Below are 518 nucleotides of genomic sequence, written 5' to 3'. Positions count from 1 at the left end.
TGGAGATAAATCACCACCTCACACACTGTGTGTGGCATGTTGGCTGGGAGGCGCTGCTCTCCGATCTTCAAATGAGATTTCTCCTTCCTCCCCGCACGGTCCTCGAGGGAGGAGAGGCGCTTTTGTTTGATCACAGCAGGTGGAAAGGCTGATCCACTGCTGCTGCACCAGCCTCTGGCCAAAGACTGGATTCTAGGTCACTGGACACCGTGGAACTTGAACTTCACCATTTCTTTTCACATTTTTAAAAAAGTTTATTTATTTATTAATATATATTTTTTTACATTCTAAAATGGCGTTGCAGAGCAGTTGGAGGGGGAGAGGGGAAGGCAAAAGGAAACAGGGTGGGAGAAGGAGGAAGGAGGGGTGGCATGGTTGAAGCTGGTGGCACCTCCTCATTCCTGCACTGGAGACAAGGGGGCTTCCAGCAGTTGCTTGGTCATGCTGGGCTAGATGCATATGTTAGGGGGGTGTGGCTGAAGCCCCTGGTCCCCCACTGCCCTGGCTTTGGAGCCAGG

This window comes from Galeopterus variegatus, unplaced genomic scaffold, assembly GCF_000696425.1.
Source record: "Galeopterus variegatus unplaced genomic scaffold, G_variegatus-3.0.2 Scaffold9101, whole genome shotgun sequence".
Lineage (NCBI taxonomy): Eukaryota > Metazoa > Chordata > Mammalia > Dermoptera > Cynocephalidae > Galeopterus > Galeopterus variegatus.
This window is presented reverse-complemented; position numbering follows the sequence as displayed.